The sequence below is a fragment of the Drosophila biarmipes genome, chromosome 3R (assembly GCF_025231255.1).
Source record: "Drosophila biarmipes strain raj3 chromosome 3R, RU_DBia_V1.1, whole genome shotgun sequence".
Taxonomy (NCBI): domain Eukaryota; kingdom Metazoa; phylum Arthropoda; class Insecta; order Diptera; family Drosophilidae; genus Drosophila; species Drosophila biarmipes.
The window spans coordinates 2,075,582-2,088,856 of NC_066616.1; the positions used below are offsets into that span (position 1 = coordinate 2,075,582).

General features: G+C 40.9%; 1 long non-coding RNA gene and 1 pseudogene across 4 annotated transcripts; one reads left to right on the forward strand and one right to left on the reverse strand.

The window, feature by feature from the left end:
- Nucleotides 1-1,696: 1,696 nt before the first annotated feature.
- Nucleotides 1,697-2,779, reverse strand: LOC127011604 (uncharacterized). Of its 4 annotated transcripts, none has more exons than XR_007764736.1 (3): nt 2,541-2,779; nt 2,337-2,480; nt 1,697-2,264 (listed from the first exon to the last, which is right to left on the reverse strand). It is a non-coding gene; the product is annotated as an uncharacterized LOC127011604 (long non-coding RNA). The 4 variants fall into 4 exon arrangements; XR_007764737.1 differs by having other exon boundaries at nt 1,697-2,279; XR_007764735.1 differs by having other exon boundaries at nt 1,697-2,257; nt 2,314-2,480.
- Nucleotides 2,780-8,194: 5,415 nt separating this feature from the next.
- LOC122818528 (uncharacterized) lies at nt 8,195-11,276 on the forward strand (annotated as a pseudogene).
- Nucleotides 11,277-13,275: the final 1,999 nt, after the last annotated feature.

The following is a 13,275-nucleotide window of genomic DNA, read 5'->3' on the forward strand; positions in this document are numbered from 1 at the left end:
TTCCAATTAGAAATAACGCTTGAAACTTTGTCAGGACGATATACGGCTTGTGTCAAAGGATCACCTGAAGGCAATCGTATACTAGAGCCTTGATTACTATCAACTCTGCTTGCATTGGATCGATTTAAGTTACCAGGATTTTCTACAGGGATATTATTTTGCGGATTTTGGGAATTATTAGCCAACTGAAGGTTTCGCATCGTATTACTGATCTCATCCGCTACTGCTGCGACCATGCTAACGCGAAAGGTTTCTAAGGAGTCTGTGATTAACTGCTGTACTCGAGTTTCGGAAATGCTAGAACGTTCAGTTGATCTATGTGTTGTGTTTTGGCTTCTCAAGCTAGAGTGTGCTCTCTGATTCGTTAAGTTCTGATTGGAATTCGCTCTTGTGTTTGGTCCAGTTCGGTTAACGGCTCCAGTAGCTTGATTGGCAGAAGCACCTCGAACTTACCCATTAGTATCATTAGTAGACCTATTCGGTTGAGCAGCAGGAAAGGTTATCAGTTGTACCAGGTTACAAGCACTTCGGCAAAGCGGACAAGTTTCATTACTTCCTAACCACAGTACCACGCATGTTCTGTGAAATTTATTTCTACAGGGGGTTTCTGCAAGTTCAGTATCTATTACCATAGTATCATTGCAAATAATACAAAGAGAACGTTCATCTGAACTGACATGTTGTAGTATTATAATATTATTTCAAATATTGTAAATATAAAACTCTGATTTAAAATTGGGGCTATCCTTTAGTTACCGTGCATCAAATAAATATTAATATAAAATTAGGGTTCCTGTTGGGCAAAAGCCTTTTAATATTAGGAAGCAAGTGCATTACTGCTGAGTGTCTTTCCAAAAACTCTTCAGCTAAACAAATCTCAAAGCAGTAATGACTTAATGTTTGATCTCTAAAAATATAATCATGAGTACTTGTTAGAAATTTCCAACAAAGTAAATCTCAAATGACTTTTCTTAGGTGTATCAAATGTGATTAATAAAAGAATAATGTTGCCTGGTGCGAATTCGAGCTTTTCCCCAAATCTCACATTCCGAAGCAATTCATTTATTGTTGATATGGGAATAAGGATTAAACGATAACATAATCTAGGCTGAGCACCTAAGAACGCGCGATGTCTGAATTCCAAAGTATCACATTAAGGCTCAAATAAGGAAACTATACAAAAAAAATTGGATTTTTCTTTAGAATATTGCATTGGGTAGCGACACGAAATATTAACTCTGTTATCTTCTCAAGATACGGTATTTTCCTGATTTCCGATTGCCCCAGGTTGGGCGCCAAAGAATATGTAACGAACACGACAATGTGTGCGGCTATCTGGCAGCGTACTCTGCCTACAGGGTCGGCTGTGCTCAGGGAAAATGGGAGTGGGGTTTTGCTACCTAGAGAACCGCGCCGTCACATAAACTTAAATAGTAGACAGAGTAGGGATTTATTTGACAAACTAAACCAAAGCTCAAAGAAACTAATTTTATACTAAGTGTGAGGAATTGCAGATGTCATTTAATTCCTCTTCAAAGCCCACCCAACCTTGCATGATTTGATTTTCTTAACGTTAGCTTGCCCATGGCAGATGCTTATGATTTGCTTAACGTTAGCTTGTCCATGGCAGATGCTTATGATTTGCTTAACGTTAGCTTGCCCATGGCAGATTAACCATATAATGGGTACAAATGACTTCATTTAGGTTCTTTATTCAAAAATGTACATTAACAATTAAGTTTTAAAAAGAAAAAAGGCAGTCTTCAACAAAATAGCACGGGTGTCGAAACTTGAATCTATAGTTATTCTATAGTTATATTACTTGGCTTAGATTGATCCTAACAAACGGTCGGCTCTGTCGTACTTACAACATAAATACTTTAAATCTGTTTCCAGTGCAGTCGACAGGCCTGTGGACGGTGTGTGTAAACGAAGATGTGTGTATGCTGAGTGAACTACAAAATATTATTAGTTAACAGTCAATCTAAGGCCAAATATACATACTGTACTCGTGTAATAAGCTTAATTTCTATAAAATTTAAATCTACTCTAAAAACTACAACAGTCAGATCGGCTGCCGAGATCGGGGGTGAATCCTTAGCGGCGAGGCGGCAGATTCAACAGCTAGAACAAGAGTCCAGGGTGTCTGCTTATCCGCTATACGCTCGTGTTGGACGTGTCGATGGCTAACCATCAGTCCGGGGTTAGGTTACTCGCAACTGGTCAGGAGAATATGGCGAACAACACGTGTATCAATCTAGGAACTGCAAACATAATAACTAACTGGTCAAGGCTGGGTTTACTTTTATTTACCTAAAGGTTTTTTTACGTCTTACAGCGGTTGGGAAGCTTGGCTCGAAACTTAAATTTGCACTGGTAAACTGTATGTGGCTCGGCTCGAGTAGTCCCGCTCCACGTGTTAGCAGCCAGAGTGGGCCAAAGGAGCACCAGGCGATTTGATCAAATAGCGCTGCGCACTCCTACTTTCGTTTATCCATTAGTACACAATTATTGAAAAATATTAAATTCCCTATGCTCACCTAATTAGTTTTTCAACTATAAGTTGGATGTTGCGATCGGTGCCAGCTAAATTACGCCAGCCACTTTGGGCGTTTGAAATTAGCTTTGTGGTGCTTCACTTATTAGTGTGTTTGTCTTGTTGGGCGGTTATTAAGCCCGAGGTGGTGCATATATATATACACACGTGGACTTAGCACTTCTTTGCAAAATTCGATTTGATTTAAAACGCGTGTGCTTTGGCCGAAAGATCAGAAATAAAAGAACGAAAAAACGCAAATGGCGGGTGCAAGCCCTCTGACAAGCAGTGTTAGAAAATACGAAATTATCGTTTAGTATTTTCTAGGATGTGTGGTTGCCACCAAATTGCGGAACCAGTAGCGCTATTTTATATTTAAAAAAAAATACACGAATCTTTTCCTAATAATTTCACACCCCTACAATGTATCCAATGATCTGTGAAATACGTCCTTCAAACTGTCGCAGCAGATCTCCAAATATCGAACAGCTCCATATTGGCCAGCCTGAGGTTGTGACATTAAAAAGTGAATTTCGCAGAATGTGCGCAATAGTGCACTTTAAATAACCTACAACCCAGTAAAATATTAAACATTAGTTTTTGTTAATGATTAATACACCCAACAGCTGTTAAAAACACTTAATCGGTTTCTGGACAGAAAAAGTGGTCATCAAGCCTACAGTGCAAAGTTCAGGAATATTAATACATTAATAATGGACAAGTTCAAAGAGTCCATTCAACCTTAACAGAGATAGCTCGTTATATTAAGGACGAGTACCACCTCCTAGATTATTGACTTACGACAACTTTGAGGACCTTTTCCATATTACAAACCTTAGTTTTTACAAATAAATAATTTAAATCAAAATCAATATTAGTAATAACAGTGACAATTCCGACATAGAATGGGATATTGCACAAAATTTAAAAATAGTACAAATCCTTATGTCCCAACTATTACTATCCATAAAGAAAAGGAGTATAAACGAACTGGAAAAGGCATGGAAATGTTCTCGAGAACACCTGACCATGACGACTTTATAAGAATTAAAAATAAAATTAACAAACTTACGGAAAACAACAACAAACAATTAAAGTCTTGAATATTTCAAGAAGTACAACTACTCACCAAAACCCTTGACTCAAATATTTTTAAAAAATGAACAAAAGTAAGACAACATCGTCTTAAATTGAATACACTTGGTATTTAAAATTTAATTGATACTATCACTTTAGCTAAAGTTTTTTTTTAAAAACAAAAAAACTAAATGAAAAAGACATAAAAGAAATATTTAGACATGAAAATAAACCCGTTGTACTATATGATTTTCTAGATATTTAGTCAAGAAACAAATATGAATATAAAGTACCCAACTATAAATAATATTTGTAGTTTGTATACATCAAGAGCAGTTGCCCAATAAAATGAAAAATTTATAATAGACGATAAGACAGCTATAGGTAAGGGATTATTTTATAAAATACCCAATTTAAAAAAAAAATATTCCTCACCGGAGAAACATTGTTAACGACACAACATTAAATGGCGAATTTTTTATCTTAATGAAAGCTTTAATGAAAGCATCATCATAAATAACGTAAAATACATTCATGAAAAACATAAAATGTTAGATTACATATCCCAATTTAAAAATAAAAAGGATCACAGACTACATTTTCTCTAACGATTCGGAACTAAGTTCGAAACTTAATATAAACATCATAAATTCAATTTTGAAAATCGGAAATACATTTGCAGAACTTAACAATAGAATATCCTCCTCTCGAGCTAACAAGGAAAGAGAACCAACCAAGATTGGGAAGAGATAAATATCGAAAAATAGCAGCAGCCGACTAGCCGCCGCCTCCAGACGCCATCACTTTCAGCACCACCACAAACCCCGCTTTCACCCGGCGTAGTTGTTAAACAATTAATTTGAATTGCCGATCAACAGTCAGCCATCGAAAATCCGTTTCGTTGGACTTTCTGTTTGATTTATCTGAAATCAAACCACAATTAATCCGACAACGGGAATTAAAACACAATTTCGCACTTTCCTTCTTCTTTCTTTGATCGTGCGGCCATTTTAAACCCATTTTCTTTTGTGCAAATAAAGTACATTTGAAGTACATAAGTACATTAGCCGTACATCAAAGCTAATCTACGAAAATGAACATTCATAAGTAAAACTCAAAATTTCGTGAAAAGTTTAAAGGGTACAAAATGTTCTAAGCGCGCAGTGGACATATTTCAAGTTTCAAGTGACCCGCCAAATTGGCCCCTTAACAATTTTCCGCCACTTACAAATAATATATTACCTACATATATTGCCTACTATATATCATTTATATAACATACATATTTCTCCTACATACAATATCGTAGACATATATTGCCTACATATATTTTCTAAATCTAACAGCGAAAATATAAAATAAATAAGATTCCCATATCGACGGCGAAAACTTTTTATGTCCAGTGTTTTTCTTAGGGCCCTTAGGGCTCTCTAGGATTCTATCCTATTGGAATTTCGCATGTTACATACAGCGGACCAATTTACTTCTGATTCAAGCATAATTTCCACCAGGTTACAAACGGCTGGCATCCTCCCAACCCTTATGCTCAGATCTCGACGTTTATTTTCAAATCTCGGAACACGTACGTGCTCTGCGTCTTCATTATCCGACTCGCACAGTGGGCAGTGCGGATAACGTTCGTGCTTAAACCTATTCAGATAGTATTTAAGGCACCCATGTCCTGTCATCAGTTGTGTTAAGTAAAAGTCCACATGTCCATGCTTCCTTCCCAGCCATCTCTGCAGTTCTGGGATAAACTTGTACATCCATCGTCCTTTGCTGCTATTTGCCCAACTCTCCTGCCACTTTGCAATGGTGAGTTGTCTACACCTTTTCCGTAGGGATTCGACCCCTGTGCTGCCTGCGCGTATACCCGCTTCATTGCAGATTCTTTCCGCGTCTGGGAGTTTCTTGGCCGTAACTACTATGGCTACGTCATCCGCGAAACCAATGAGTCGTGCCCCTTCGGGCATCGTGATGCTAAGGATCTCGTCGTACATGGCATTCCACAACAAAGGGCCTAAGACTGATCCTTGGGGGACTCCCCCAGTGACCCTGTGAGTCGATTGCCCGGATTCAGTTTCGTACAGGAGCAGGCGGCCTTCGAAGTAGCTATTACTCGCTGTATGTACACTGGGACATTTAATTTGCGTAATGCATTTATTCTTCTAGCCGGGAGTGGATTATTCTTTCAAGAATTTCACCCACCGTATCCAGCATGCAGAGTGGTCTAAACGAAGAAGGCTCCTCCGCTGGCTTGTCCCCCTTTGGTATGAGTACCAACCACTGAGTTTTCCAGCGACTAGGGAACACACCTTCTGTTAGGCATGCGTTATACATGTCAACATACTCTTTTTTGTTTGCTTTTATGTTTTTTTTTTTTGGAATTCCATCAGGTCCCGGTGCCTTGTCGTCCTTTATTGTCTTCTGAACCTCAAGGACTTCTTCAGGACTTGTGAGCTTTATGCTCCTCGTTTCCACGATCTGTGCTATACGCGCCATAGTCTCATACGCGCCATAGTCTCATAGTGTTTCAACTATCCTCTTTAGGATGACTAGGCATATCGGCGATGGTCTACTAAATGCCCGAAGCCGTTTTGTGATGAGTTATATGCAAAGCCCCAAGGGTTTGAGTCTATTTCTTCGCATATAATATTAAAGCACATGCGTTTGCTTTCTTTTATGGATTATTCCAGGGCTCGTCTTTTTTCCGTGTAGTATATCTGGAGTGCCCTGAATTTGAGTCTTCCTCTTGAGCGTATGCGAGTTTTGCTCTATGGCATTCTTTCCTGGCTTCCGCAATGGATTGGTTCCACCAGTATGCAAGTCGTCTCCTTGATGGGGTTTTTCCCCTTCCTCTGCATAGATGCATTACAGGCTACCTTGATATAATATTATTATTATATTATATATATTCCAGCATACATACACCGAAAAGATTTCGCATTTCCACGATTCCGATTAAATTCCTTTAAATTCCGACCGAAAAATTAAGTACCAACCATAATTCCGCAAACACAAACCCAATTTTAACTGGCATTTCCATATTCCTTGTTTGTTCAACTGCTATTTGGCCGAACATTAAATAATGTGATATTTTTTTTCCTAAACACAACGAGAAAAAAACTTTCTAACTCCAGGAAACTGATTCGGTATCTCTTCGGTATTTTTCAGTATTTTTCTGAAATTTATTTTAAAAACGAAGAAAAAACAAGAAAGGAAGTAAGCTTCGGCAAGCCGAAGTATGTATACCCCTGTAGTTATAAAAAATAATCAATAATTTTATTAAATTGAATTCGAGATTTTTAAAAATATAAAAATATATATTGAAATATTATAAGGTAATATTTCAAAAAGCCCCAAAGCTATAATTTGTTTCACATTATTTTCCACCAATTATCCGATCGTTTCTATGACAGTTATATGATATAGTCGTCCGATCTTAATAAAATTTAATTTGTAATTCAGAACTAATTAAAAAGTAAGGTTATATGTTAAAAAACAATTAAGATATAATTTTTATTTCATGTTTTCCGACTTATTTTCCGATCGTTCCTATGGCAGCTATATGATTTTGATATAATTTAATTCGAAATTCAAAACCAAATAAAAAATGTTATTTCCAAGCGTAGGAGGTTAAAAAAACCGAAGATATAATTTTTTAATATTATTTTAAATTTTAATTTATTATTTAAAACTACATTTGCGATTGTTTCTATGGGAGCTATATGATATAGCCGTCCGATTTTGATAAAATTTAATTCGAAATTCAGAACTAATTTAAAAATGTTATACGAGTATTCAAGCTTAGAAAGGTATATGTTAAAAAACACGAAAGATATGATTTTTTTTTAATTTTTATATTGTTATAGTTGTCCAACCCGGCTGGTTCCGACTTATATACTACCTGCAATAGAAAGAAGACTTTTGGGAAAGTTTCAGGCCGATAGCTTTAAAACTGAGAGTCTAGTTTGCGTAGAAGCGGACGGACAGACGGACATGGCTAGATTTACTCGCCTTGTGACGCTGATCGAAAACGTCTCTCTCACAGCGTTGCAAACATCTGACTGAAATCATTATATCCTCTGCAAGGGTATAAATATATAAATAATCTAAAAACTACCCAGTTCTTTCAACACTTGGGTAATTCCTTCCTGGGGGTTTGTTTTTTCATACTAAAGAATTTGAACCAAAGCAAATAATATCCACGCATCCAAATATTCTGCACAGTTAGGTTCAAGGCTGGGATTGTGCCTGTTCTCTTGTTTTTTTTTTTTTTTTTGGCAAAACAAAGCGCTTTCTCAACTGTAATAAATCCACGTTGGTATGTCCAGGGAAAGTTCTAACAAACTATTCCCTCTTCCATCACAAAAAATACCAAAGATTACGATAAGGTCGCCCACACCCAAATAGGTAGGGTCGCCACCTCCAAAAAGTCGTCACATCCAAAAAGTCGCCACCTTCCAAAAAGGCTCCTTCTCCCATCGAAACAATAGCACAACAATGACTGCCACGGCTGCCGAACTCGCCCTAAACCATTTTTTTTAAGTCTCTGATCGACTGTCCGAAGTGGAATCGTAAATGAATATTCCCTCGGCATCGGTCCTCAATATTCGCCTAGACAAAATTCGAGAGGTATGGGTGCGTATCAAAAAAGAGTACCGCATGCATTGTAGCAACCGGAGCTGTCCTAAGCGGGGACGCACACACCATAGTTTCCAAGGCGCTTCTTACTAACGATGGTTTTTGCTCCGCTTGGACTAACCAGCTAAAAATGTTGTTTAATGTGCAGTCAGTCCCTCAGGAACCTGGGACAGCTTTAAGAGAATTGCAAAGCACCACTAGAAATATGCGGAATCAATATCAATAATTGGGATTTTACTCTGGTTTACATGTGCGCCGCTAATCTCCCGAGGCTCACGCTTTTCTTATGGGAGGAGTCGCTATACGACAAGGCCAATATTCCTACAAGAATTTAATGGGTTCCTAAATAAGCGTCTTTATCACTCATCAAGTTATCTAAGCTCAGGTATCAGGCTTAAAACAGACAGTATCGGCCTAGCTTGCAGTTAAGTTCGAGTGCCAACGTTCTTCCGCCACTAGAGGGAAATCTTCCATCCTGTCCGATTCCTCATCATTTTCTCCGGGAGCTTCCCGAACTTCCACTAGCGGATCCAAAGTTTTACAAAAGCGCGCAAATAGATCTTCTTATCGGGGCCGATATACTCCCATCCATTCTTTTTAGCAGTAACCGACCAAACATCTGTGGCTCTCTTCTAGGTCAAGAGACAGTTTTCGGCTGGGTCCTAACAGGACCAGTGCCTACGCCAAGGCAAAATACGATTTCCACCTTTTCCACGCGAATATTTCACGGAGCTGACACCTGCCAGTAAAAGTGGCAATAGCATCGTATGTGACCTGTGAAGAGAATTTCCTTCGAACGACTACGAAAAACAATAGCGGCAGGTATGTCGTAAGCCTTCCGTTCCGTGATTCCAAAAACATCAAGTCCGCCCTTGGATATTCCAGATCCTTCGTGTTAGCTTAATTTTCAAGAAATGAGCAAGGTCTAAAAAGCGATAGTCAACAGAAATGTAAGTATGACTCCGTGATACAAGAATATCTCGATCTCAACCACATGAGAGAGGTACATCCGACCCACGATGCTGCCAGCTATTACCTTTCGCATCATGCCGTGCTCAAGCCGGAAAGTACAGCCACCAAGCTGAAGGTGGTATGTAATGCATCCAGCCCTTCAGAAAATGGGGCCAGGCTAAATGACACCCTTCATGCTGGCCCAGACTTAAAGTCCGACTTAACCATCCAAACTCTAAAATAGCGCTGTTTCCTATACGTCTACAGTGCCGATATCGAGAAGATGTATCGACAAATCTGTCGACTCAAAAAACACCCCGTTCGAACGCATTTCATTCCGCAACAGCGGGGGAGATTTCGAGATTTCGAGCTCAAGACGGTAACGTTTGGAATCAACTGTGCGCCCTTCATGGCGATTAGAGTTCTGCAAAAGATGGCGACACACGTGCAGCTGAGCCATTCAAGAGCGAGCATTGTTATTCGCAATTACATGTATGTCGATGATGTCCTGGCGGGAGCTGACTCCGCAGAGGACGCTCAGCTCATTTTTCGGGAGCTACAAAGTGCCCTAGATTCCGCGGGGTTTCCATCAAGAAAATGGACCTCCAACCACAAGAATATCTTGACTCATATCCAGAGCGAGCATCTTCTAAACACAGATTTCCTCGAGATCGACACTGAATTTACATCTAGTGCACATTCTCACGGCCAAGATGCGCGTGGCACCAGTCAAAACTGTGTCGCTTCCCAGGCTAGAACTGTCTGGAGCTCTTTTGCTATCCGAGATTTCCGAATCCATTCAAACCAATATGCCGATGCTGTCCTCGAAACTCCATTGTTGGACTGATTCCACGATTGTGCTTGCAAGTTTAGCCAAGCCAGCAGCCCAATAGGGAAACATAGATTACCCGGTCTACAGAGGCAGCCAATTAGTCGCATGTTCAATCCGAACATAATACAGCTGACTTGGCTAGTCGGAGAGTGCCCCTTCAAGAACTGGTAGATAAGCCTCTTTGGTAGCATGGCCCAACTTGGTTGCAACAGCCACGAGATCAGTAGCCTAGCCAAAGCACCGACTTACGGGGGACCAAGATATAAAAGCTTCCTGTCAAGGCCCATCTGGCGTCCATTCCGGCAGAAGACATCCTAGATCGCTTTTCCAAGTTAGATAGAGGTTTGCGGGTCCTTGCGTATGTCCACTATTTTGTCCAGCGATGTAGGAAACGCTTGCCGATTCTCGAAGTCCGTTTTGAGGCCCAAGAACTTGTCGTCGCTGTTTGCGTCAGGTTCAATGCTCTCCTTGAACCCCTTTCTAGACCTGAAAGGGCTTATAAGGGCGTGTGGCCGCATTACTGCTTATAAAGATTTGCGAAATGATGAGCGCAATCCTATTATCCTCCCGTACGAATGTGCATTCTCGTGCCTACTGGTGAGCTTTACGCTTCTGATAACGTTACACGGAGTTAACCAGTTAGTGGTACGTCTCACCCGGTCAACAAACTGGGTTTCGAAGATAAGTATGATCTTGGTGAAGGCAATTATTAACTCCTGCAAGGTCTGCTTTATCTACAAGAAGAGATTACAAGTCCTGATGATAGAAAATTTTCCGAAAGAGCAAGTTTCTTTTTCACGGCCATTTACGTACACAGGGATGGACTATGTAATCGTCAAGTTCAGTCCGTCAGTGAGAAAAGCTGGCAGTTCATTTCTCCTGGGGCACCCCATATGGGATGCCTCTGGGAAGCTGGTGACAAGAGCTTCAAGACCTTGTTTTATAAGTCCATCGCTACGCGAAAGTATACGTTTAAAGAGCTTTCCACCCTCCAGAGCGAAAATCGAAATCGAAATCTTGTCTGAATTCCAGAATGGGAGAATCCAATTGCATAGTGAACCGGTGGCGGCACTTAAAGTCTTTAACAAGTGGCAATTTCCCACGGAAAATATTCGCGTTGATGACATGGTCGTCATCAAGGAAGACAATTCGCCCTCGAATGAGTTGCGACTACGTAGAATCGATTCCGCCTTTCCAGGAGCCGTACGGTACGCAGCGTTGTCCAGCGCCCAGTGACCAAGATTGTTCTTTTAGTGGGGGCGCCTTCCACATCTTCTACCTAGTATTCTTCTTTCTCTCATCCATAGTCCATAAGCACGGGCCATTACAGCATAAAACATTTCCATTTGTTTTTTTTTCGTTTTTCCATGGTTTACCGTCATATTCAGTAAGAATGGCTCCACGTCAACGCACCGTCCAAGCATTGGAGGGCTGACGTACTCGAGGTACACGGTCCTACCGATGCCCAGTCTGCCGATGAATTCACCCTCTGAAAAAGTGTCAGAGGGTCCAGAAGCTGAACGCGGAGAAGCCGCTCCGAGCGGTGCTAATAAATGAGTACTGCGCAAATTGCCTAGCCCATGAGCATTCGCAAGGGAATTGTCAAAACGATGATCGGTGGTTATTCTGGAGACCGAGCTGAAAACCTTCGACACGGCCGCTTTCATCGACCCGTACACCCCGACGAGCTGCATTAACGCGTCCCTAGCGTCCGATTTTCGGTTGCCGACAACCAGGCGCAAGAAGGTTTGCACGGCGATGGTTCGGTCGAAAGAAAGGAGGTAAGGTAGAGCCGAACTTCCGCATCCGCACCCCAATCCGAGCGATCCCTAAGTCGGTCGTTGAGAAGTTTAAGGATCTCCCGTTGGCCGACAAGCGTTTCTACTTACCGGCGACGATTTCCCTAATCCTGGGTGCGGATGTGTATTTCCAGGTCATCCAGCCAGGGTTCCATCTGGTCGACGTGGCTGGATCGTCTGCGGGGCCTGCATCCAGGTTCCAACGTCAGTGGAAAGTTCAGGCCGCGAAGCACCCGGTATGGTCCGCTCTCCCGCAGTGCATGCTTGCGCTTCCAGGCTCTCCCGCTTTGGGAATTGGTCACCACTGCGCTCTTAAGCGCAACGCTCAAATAGGTTTAAGGCAGTACTCATTGTAATCTACCACGAAAAAGCATCGCCCGGCCGGTCCGCACCTTTTTTAAAGTGTTCCAAGTGTTTTTGTTTTCTTCTTACCTCTTGCGATCGCCGAGTGTTTCTCCCCTACAGCTTGCAACTTGTCCCTTTGCAATCGTGAATAGTCAGTGATTTTGCTGATGTGTGCAGCTTACCGGTGGTAAATTCGTTAATAAAATAATTTTCAAGTAGATGTAATACTTATGCCGTCATACTTATTACTCAATAAATTTATACTATGATAGAGAACTCGAAACCATGGTGTGCTAGATTTTTAACAAGGGGGTGTACTGATGCAAAGAGTGGAGTAGGTCAAGAACAATGACATAACTTTCGAGGGACAACACTGACAATAGGGGATAGTATTGCGTGGCCCGCGACGATCCATTGGCACACGATCGTACTGCGATCAAGCGACAGCTAAGCTTGTGGGGCAGTGTGGACTGACGACTGACGAAGTTTCAGCATTAATATTACTTTCCGGGTACTTTAAATATTTATTCTTGTGATGTTGGAGAGAAGAGAGGCTAACCAAGATCCCACGAACCTGCAAAAATAGTGCCTGAACATCGGACGCCTCTCCCTCGGCCCAAGTCCTTTTCAGGACTATTTTAACAAATATCATAATAAAATTTATGTTACGGTCACTGAAGTTCATTATGGAAGAATGTGTGCAATCCCAGTCCCTTGATCGGTTTAATAAATTTCAGTAAACGAAGTAATTTTATTTGGTTGATATAATCTTTTAGTCGTAGGGACTGTCGATTACGCTTAGCATATTACTTCTCATTCATTCGAAGGCCTCATATAAATAGATCACTACGTCGAGGTGGTAGATGTGTCTCTCTTACTTCTGTGAGTTACTTTCCACTTTTGAGTTTGGAGATCAAGGACGGAGAACGTGAGAGTTGGAGAACGTGAGAGTTTGGAGAAAGTGAGAGTTTGGAGAACGTGGGAGTTTGGAGAGCAAGAGAGTTTGGAGACAAGAGAGTTTGGAGACAAGGGAGTTTGGAGAGCAAGAGATGTTGGAGAACGTGAGGGCTTGGAGACCAAGAGTCAAACAG